The sequence below is a fragment of the Ictalurus punctatus genome, chromosome 12 (assembly GCF_001660625.3).
Source record: "Ictalurus punctatus breed USDA103 chromosome 12, Coco_2.0, whole genome shotgun sequence".
Classification (NCBI taxonomy): domain Eukaryota; kingdom Metazoa; phylum Chordata; class Actinopteri; order Siluriformes; family Ictaluridae; genus Ictalurus; species Ictalurus punctatus.
This window is the reverse complement of record NC_030427.2, coordinates 5322345-5330915: the sequence shown is the minus strand read 5'-3', so window position 1 is coordinate 5330915 and position 8571 is coordinate 5322345. Positions and strand designations below refer to the sequence as shown.

Genomic DNA, 8571 nt, shown 5'->3' with positions numbered 1-8571 from the left:
AGAACACAGTTTTAATAAAAATTTATCAATAAATTCAATTTGAAATTATATATATGTTGATTTGTTCTTGAGTTACTGAGGGTTGGATTAAACTAATGCAATTCAAGTGACCCGTTGAATGTGCTAATGACTATAAGTAATAAAAATAATATATTTGATAATGATGGGTTGTGACTAAATAAAAAATTGCTGTTGTAAAAAAAATGGGAGCATTGTGTAGAGAATTAAAAAGGAAAGTTACTGCACTCCCCATCAACCTTCCTTGTTTTTCCCATCCTGGCAATAATGGCATCACCATAGTATTAGTGTCATGTCACAGCCAATGCCAGAGAGAATATATAATTAATTGATGCTTTTTGCTGAGAGGAACACTTGCTCTACAAGTCAGCACCAGACACAAAGAGAAAGAGGAGGAAGCAGAGAATGAGCAGAGGGAGAGAGAACGAGAGCTAAAACAGCAGAAAATCCCATTTTAGCTTTGATCGCACTAAGCTCAGCCACTTGTCTCCTCTCTCTCCCTATTTTAACAGAATAGAAAGGAAGAGTGAGTGGCTGCAAGCAGATATACCAATGTTTTATTGAGACCAGGGATAAAAACGGTGACATCCATCTCCGGTTGTGCCTGGAATTTTTGCTCAATTGTATTCTTGTCTTTAGTCAAAGGGTTTTGAGGTCTCTAAGATGCACTGGATTTATTTTTTGATATGCAGTAGGTGGAAGCATGCTTATATTTGGGATGTTGGTAGCATCCCTCTCCTATCTCCTAGATTGAAGATTTTGTTGAATGCGCTCACAAATTCCAAACTGATCTGAGCTACTGATGTGTTTGGATGTCTTTTGAAGTCAACTCTGAGGCAAACCCTAAATTCTTTTCAGGTGCCACTCTTTGTCTCAACATATTGGGTGTTGCTTGCATTGTAAAGGAAATTAAGTTCACATGGGGCTATGAAGAAAATCTGGTCCAAACAAAGATTCCAGGTGAGTTGTCTAGAGCCACAGTCTGTACGTTCTGGGAAAGGAAATGTATTAGTGATTTTACTTTAATGATGAAAAGGCTTAATGTTCATAACCTTGTTAAAGTTGATCTCACAGGAGAGATTTCTGGTATATATATGGTATAAATTTAGCAGTGCTGAAATTATTAATATATTATATATGTAATTGCCTTTACATTAACCTTCATTGATGACACATATAGTAACAGCTTCCTTAAAGTTTTGAACAACTTGTGATCATAACTGACCTAGGAAATTGCACAATTATTTATCACTGACAGAGTTAGGTCCAATGTTGTTATAATAATTTGGGCAACATAAGAAGTCTGTTTAAAAATAAGTACGTTCACGGATAGAGAGAGAGAGAGTGAGAGAGAGAGAGAGAGAATACCCATGAGGATATTACCCTGTTGCCTTGGTAGCAAGATGGAATGACTTTCAAATTGCTGCAAATCAACATATCAGTTGATTAATTGAAAACAGATCCAGACTTAGTTTCACATTATCTATTTACATAATTCCAGTATGAATTTTGCCATTTATGATGGTGGTGTACTGAATTATTGTTACATTACAGAAGATTTAATATAGTACAAAAACACTAATGTTATTTAATGTGTCCAGAAATATAGCTAACTCATATCCGTAACAGCATGCTTTTGTTGTTATTCTTTCCAGAGAGCTGGGCACACTAACTGGATGTTTGGAAGACTTGCTCATGGTGTGTTTAGTCCTAGGAAATCTAACATTAAATGTGACATATGACATTATGGACTTAATGTATGATGGTATATAAATTTTACAATGGGACAAATATTATGGCCACATTAATTCTCTAGCAGATGGCAATACATTTACTGCTTTCATAATAATTTTAATCCTTGTGTTTTAATGTTTTCTATTACTATTTCCAATTGAAATGTGTGTGTGTGTGTGTGTGTACATGTGTGTGTTCTATGCTCCAACACATGCCTGCAGATAGACATTTGTTTCTATAGTAACAGTGTTTTTTTGTGCACCTCTCTTTTCTGCCGCTATGGAAGTGAAGTTTTTCGCTTGTGCAGGAAGCAAAGCAATGGTAATGATTACCTTAATTTTATTTCCTTCCCAGTAAAGTAGATCTTAAACAAATAATCATGATGATATTTGACCAAGAGGTATTGAAGGCATCACTGGATGTTGAAACATCAAGCATCAACAATATGCTGTATTTTTGTCTTTCTTTTCTCAACATGTTGTAGAATAACCAACAGATATTGGTAGTAAACTATCTGTGACACGACATCATTATACATCACCTGTATTTGCCCAATCCTGTTTTATTCATATGATTTCCACAGATAGCCTTGGGCTGTACACCTCAAGTATTTAATTTGCAAATCCACTGTGCTCCAAATGCTTGTAAACAAGAAAGAGTCCAAACTTTTTATTATTTTACTATCACCCGTTTGTTTCTCTGCAGAAGCAGACAACACAGATGATGAGAATGGAGAAACCCAGGTCTCCATGGAAACAAAAGAAAGGTCTAGGGCCCCACAGGCTCAAGCAATTAGGAGTCAGTTTTCAGGTACTAGTCATTTTGTCCCTAGTCATTTTGCTCAAAATAAGTATGTATTTTGTATCAATGGTAATTTTGTCTAACATCTGTTTAGGTGGTGCAAAGACAATGATTGCTCGTAATTGCCCCATAGTGGAGAGAGAGATTTTGGCTCTGGGTTCAAGAGCCCCAAGCCTACAAGGCCCCTTCCAGTCTGGCAGGAAAGCAAATGCTGGGTGTGTTCAGAGCCCCCCAGTCAGACATCTGGGTGTGGAAGCTCTTGTGCGGGCCTCTCAGATCAGTGTGTACTACCCAGCAGTGGAGTCTGAGGAAAGTATGTCATTAGCCAGTGACTACTATGGCAGCGTGTTCAGCCTCTATCGACAAAGGACATTTTCTGTATATAGTGCCCAGGAGTAAATACGAGTTCTTGTGATATAAGAACACAATTTTTTGTGGTTTAAATGGGCATAAACTAAATTTATGAAAACATTTTCATCTTTTCAGCTTTACTATCCATTCTTATTTATCAGTTTTCCCCTTATATTAAGTTTTCCCTTCTTCTTAACCTCTTTCCTTTGACTCCACTTGGTTTTGTTAATCATTTTTAGCAGTTTTGTGGTAACATGCATCAATGATTATCAGTATCAGTGGTTACTTTTTGCATGCCTTTCTGCATCACTTTCTCCAGAAACACAAGTTTAATATGTCAAAACCCTTATCTTTCACTTAAAGACTGAAATGCAGTACTTCAGTGTTCACTCTTTTATTGTCAAAACATTACATTTTCCTCAATTTCAGTGAAAAAGCATCCTATTATTCTGAAGATTCTGAAGGTTCAAGTAAAGTGATTAAGAACAATGTGGCATTCAAAGGGTCTATCTTTAAGGAGAGAGCCTCCTCACTGGAGGATCGTCCCAGTTATGCTCATAACAAATATGCTCAGAAGAGCTTCAGTGGATCAAGAAACATCTTTCACTACAAAGCATCTTGCTGAACCAGAGCAGACCAATGCACCCAGAAAGACCAATGCCCAAAAGGGCATCTCAAAAGTCCTCTGTTCACCAAGAAGTGATTTGAGCACTTCAAAGCCTCCAAGTCATCATTCTACTTCCACATTCCCAAAGTCATTTAAGGGAAGAGAAAAAAAAGCACTCCCCATCATCCCTACCAAACTGATCCCTATCATTGTAACAGAAGATAAGCCAAACAAATAAAGCAGAAAAAAAGAAAGAAGTAATTTGGGGCAATCAATGTCTCAGAGCAAGGTGAGAAAAACTGTTTATATAAAATATGAAGTCTAATGAACGATAATTAAAAATATTGTGTGTTTTAGTATTTAGTAGAACTCAGCTAGAATACAAATTACCAGGTTGTTCTGTGCAATGTCATAACTAAAAATTTACTTCAGGATTTACTGATTTCCATACAAATAGTAAATGAATGACAATATGTATGTAATATTTGTCATTTCAAATCTTATATGCATATATAAATGACAAATATATGAGTGATGGGTTTAGAGCAAGGTGTTAGCTGCCTGGTGTATGAAAGGATCCTCAATAATCCTTACATTACAACTATCACTCTTCACTTTAACCTCACTGTACACTGCAGCTGTATGTATCTATGTACTGTATGTATGAGTGTGACACCAAGAGACCAGGCACAGGAGATGAAAATTAATGTGCTGGTATGTTGCTGTAATGGTCAAATAATGTTTGTGTAATACCCAGCACCGTTCCTTCACTTTCCCAGAGGACTCCTCTGATGATTCCTCCATATGTGCAGAAGAGGACAAAAGAGTGGGCCCAATATGAACTTCCCCTGGCTCTGAGGTGACAATGGAGTGCATCATTGAAGAAAAACCTTTCTCAAGGCAAGACTGCTTAGCTCCCTCTTTAGCCCATTTAACATTGTAAATGACCAAAAGCCCTAGAAGAAATGCTTTCTGTCACAGAAACTTAGTTACTTCTGGTAATACTTAATGGTAAAATTGCCTGTCTGCATCGTATCACCTCATGCTTTCTTCCAATGTGTCACAGACTTTAAATCAGAGCCAATACAATATCACATTTTTAGGTTGCTAATTAGGAATTCAATTGTTAATTAAGAATTTTTCCTTTCTGAAGTCTACCACAGCCCGTTTAAAACACAGACCTTGATAGTGCCATTTAACCTCCCCACTGGTTTGATTGATAAAAATGATCTCTTTCCTAATTGTTTTTCTTATATTTGATCTCTTTTGCTCAATGTTTCAACAGCATGGAATTTTATTGACTAAGTAGCCAAATATAATAAAAACAATAAAACAAAGTTAGTCGTAGTACTAATAACATCAAATGTTATGTATATGCACACAATATCAGGACCCAGATAGAGACATGCATGTTCCTCTCTGGTAAAGCTGCAGCTGATTCTCTGAGGGTTTCTGCTATGCTACACAGTGTATTTATAATGTCTCTTGTTCCTTTAAGTAATTGCAGCCTGTTTTCATTTCCAACTACATGATAAATGTGTCATAATAGTCAGGAAACATTTTGAGTGAACTTATAGATTTATAGATTAGTGAAATTGCATATTTTACAGTATAAGTAAAATTTATACTGTATATGGTGTATTATATTTCCAGTTCTTAGTCTACAAATCTGTTGAAGTATATTACTAATGTATCTAAAGTGATCTAAATTACTAATGTATTTACAGTGAAATATAATAAAATCATTCATTGTTGTATTAACTATGAAAAATGGTCAGTGAAGAATTTCTGGAATTTTCCATGTATATACAGTGCACGCATACAGTGGCCTTAATAGTGCCTCCTTCAGTATAAGAGGAACTGTTTTGTTTGGGTCAGAGAGCAAAGCTTTACTCAATCTGTGGTTACTTAGTGCTCTCTCTCTCACCACCAATTGCTCATATTCATCACCCATGACCTTCACGAATATCTCTACTTTATTTCCTAGTCCTGATAACATCCATCTTAATTTAAAGGGGAAACTTTTAAACACAGTGGCAGTGTAGGCCACAGTTATGGTGTTGAAAGGGATAAATAAGCATACTGTAGTCTATCTACAGTCCTCTCCAAAACTATTGGAATGGCAAGGCCAATTCATTGGTTTGTGCTAATCACCAAAGACGATGAGAGTTTAGGATTTCAGCTTTTAATTTTTGGTATTTACATAGATGTGTTGAACAATATAAAACATAGAAGCTTTGGTATCAGACCAACCAACTTTTAGGTTAGCGAAAGTATTCCAAGATTTTCCCTGATTGGAAAAAGAATTTTGATGCTTATTACTCAGTAAGCACAGTATGCATGAGTGGTTTGCATACTGTATTATGGCCTCTATATTTCTGCTCTTGAGGTCTTCTTCGAACGGTGTATTGTGATAGGCCTACCTTTACCAAACGTTGGCACCCATCCACCTAGGTCACTGTGCCCCCTCACCTCTGGTAAGCACCCCGCCCAACTCCCCGAACATGATTTCAGTCAGTCAGCACCACGCCACTGTGCCCTCTTACTTCTTGAAATATTAATAATTGTCATCAATTATTTTTTTAAACAATTTTGTAAACAAATTTTGTTTTACTATGAATACTATGAATGAAGAGTAGAAGTTGATTTAAAAAATACTTAACATAATGATGTACAGTCATAATCAGCCAATTATAGCTGCTATTAAAACAGTGAGGTAAATAATGGTTGAGCGCAGTCGAGAGAGTAAACTTTGCAAAGCTGATGTTGTCTAAAACATTTAACTACTTTTCTGTGCTCAAGAATGTTTTATGGACAACAGGGGAGCAATGAACTACACTCGTAATTCTCAGCTCTTGCATCTTGCATTTGAGCGGGATGTGAGAAAGAAATTTCGCACCGAATGGAAAGACCTCGTCGCCTGCAGGTTTTCTAAATGTAAGATGTCTTTTACTAGCATAAAGCCAACTTTATGCCAGTAGGTTTAAAAACTTTTTAGAGTTTTGATATTTATTAAAATAAACCATGAAATCATATGTCAAATTTAACATGTATTTCACTACTGAATGGGCCCATACTTAAAATATACTGTAATTTAAATCTCAATAGCATTTGAAGGGAATGACTTACAGTCACAAACCCAAGTGTACAGTGGTCATCTAGGTGTTAGGTATGACGCACACCTTTTAGATTTTTGATATTTAACAAAATAAACTATTAAATCATATGTAAATTTGATATGAACTATATCAAGGATAGCCTTTACACACACACACACACACACACACACATTATATATATATATATATATATATATATATATATATATATATATTATACATATACATGTGTGTATATATATATATATATATATATATATATATATATATATATATATATATATATATATATATATATATATATATATACACACACACACACACAGCACACAGCATGTGTTTTGTTTGGTGGCCATTATTCTGTTCTAATATGGTAATTTATTTGTAGAATATTTAAAACATAAAACCTGTATTATGTATTTTACCATTATATTTTTATATAGGCTAATGTTGTATTACAAAGTCCTGTTGTATAAGTGTTTTTATGTAGTGTGTGGTACTGTTTGTGGCAGGTAAACCTTTTTATTATGTGTGTGGTATTGTGGTACTGTTTACATGTCTTTTGCCATCATTTCTCAAACAGGATATCCAAGCTGAGCAAGAAGAAGGCCTACAAAAACTGACATTGGCAATCTTTGTAAAACAAAAAGCGTGTGAGAGACCCTTTGAAATGCCAAAGGATGGGGGAATCATCATTGAAGGCAATGATGTGTTGAATAATTTGACCTAAGTTGCATCTGCTTTTACTATCCTCTTTGGGCTAATGTACTGTCTGAACCTCAGCTACCCTCGCAATCTCGAATTCACCTTCTGTCACGATTTACCCTCGCGCTAATGCTGGAGCAGGCGGCTCAGTTCTGTGTTTGTCAGTGACACTGACTTTGTTTACTGTCTACATGTGCATTTGTTATGGTTTATGTAGTGTCTCAGCCCCTGTATTGTTATTGGTTGTTTCCCATATGTGTCATCATTAGTCTCAGCTGTTTTGAGGCAGATAAACCTGCCCTGCCGTTCACCACCTATTAGGTAAATAGGTGGTATAGAGGGTGGCCCCCACACCAGAGCTCCAACCTGAGACCCACGAGGTGGTCTCACCTGCAGAGCTCCAGTCAGAGGTCAATGTGGCAACCTCAGCTCCAGAGCCCCAGTTGGAGGTCAACATGACTCCTCAGAGCTCCAGCACGAGACCCATGAGGTGGTCTCATCTCCAGAGCTCCAGCATAAAGTCAAGTTCCTGCTAGAGGTCAATGAGATGGCCTCCCAAGCCATGTTTCTGTCCAAGGTCGACGAGATGGCCTCAAAAGTCATGTTCCTGTCCGAGGTTGCTGACACGGACAACTAAGTCCTGCTCATGCCCGAGTCTTGTGACACAGCCAACCGAGTTCAGCCTGCAGAGTCGATGGAAAATGACACTCAGTCTCTCAGCATGACTGAGGATGCCGCTCAGCATCCCTATACAGCTGAGAACGTTTCTCCGCCTCCCGTTGCAGCCTGCTTTGCTTTCCTACTCTGCTTCGAACGTCACTACAACAGGCTTCTCTGAGGACGTCGCTCTGCCATCCTACTCTGCTGAAGACCTTGCTCTGCCATCCTGCTCAACTGAGGATGCCACTCAGCATCCTTCCTCAGCTGAGGACGCTGTTCAGTCTCCCTGTTCAACTGAAGACATTTTGCCCAGAGGGCCAGGACCGCTAGGGGAGGGAAGTGTTTTCTGGTGCTACAGGAGTAGGGCCTTTGGGGGACTTCTGTCACGATTTCCCCTTGTGCTAGCGCTGGAGCTTGTGGTGTGTGTCCGGGTTTGTTTACTGTCTACACTAACCTCCATTACGTGACACCTTTTAGATGATCCAAAAGATGTTTATGGGCTTAGAGGGACAGAAAATTCTAGAAAGTTGCAGAATCTGTATATTAGGTTGCTCCAAACTAACTAAGTGTTTGAGT

The 8571-nt window shown here is 37.5% G+C and overlaps 1 non-coding gene across 1 annotated transcript; it reads left to right on the top strand.

Moving 5' to 3' along the window:
- The first annotated feature begins 1963 nt into the window (after positions 1-1963).
- Positions 1964-6763, top strand: LOC108272560 (striated muscle enriched protein kinase). Its single transcript, XR_001814081.3, has 4 exons — positions 1964-2073; positions 2458-2562; positions 2648-3800; positions 4291-6763. It is a non-coding gene; the product is annotated as a striated muscle enriched protein kinase (transcript).
- Positions 6764-8571: the final 1808 nt, after the last annotated feature.